Raw genomic sequence first — 416 nt, forward strand, 5'->3', positions numbered from 1 at the left:
CCGTAGAGACCTGAGCCCCACCCCGGGCGGGGGGAGGGGCGGAGGGGGCACCACCCCCCCCCAAAAATCCCCTCCCCCCCTCGGGCCCCTCCCCCCCGGCCCGGACCCGTATGGGGGGGAGGGGCGGCTGGTGGGGGGGGCGGGGCCGTTTTTGGTTGAATCTTGGGGGGGGGTCGAGCCCCCCCCCAAAGGAAGTGCCCCTCCCCCCCCCGCCCCTCCCCCCTTTAATGCTGAGGGGAGGGGGAGGGGAACCCCCCTGCACCCCTGGGGGTGGGGGAGGGGCACAAATCCCCCCCAAAACGAGGGGGGAGGGGCGGGAGCGGAGCCTCCCCTCCCCCCACCCCCTCCGAGTTTCACAGACCCCCAAAATTGGGGGGTGGGTGGGGGAGGGGCAGCGGAAAGACCCCCCCATCCCC

The sequence above is a fragment of the Prinia subflava genome, unplaced genomic scaffold, assembly GCF_021018805.1.
Source record: "Prinia subflava isolate CZ2003 ecotype Zambia unplaced genomic scaffold, Cam_Psub_1.2 scaffold_63_NEW, whole genome shotgun sequence".
NCBI lineage: Eukaryota > Metazoa > Chordata > Aves > Passeriformes > Cisticolidae > Prinia > Prinia subflava.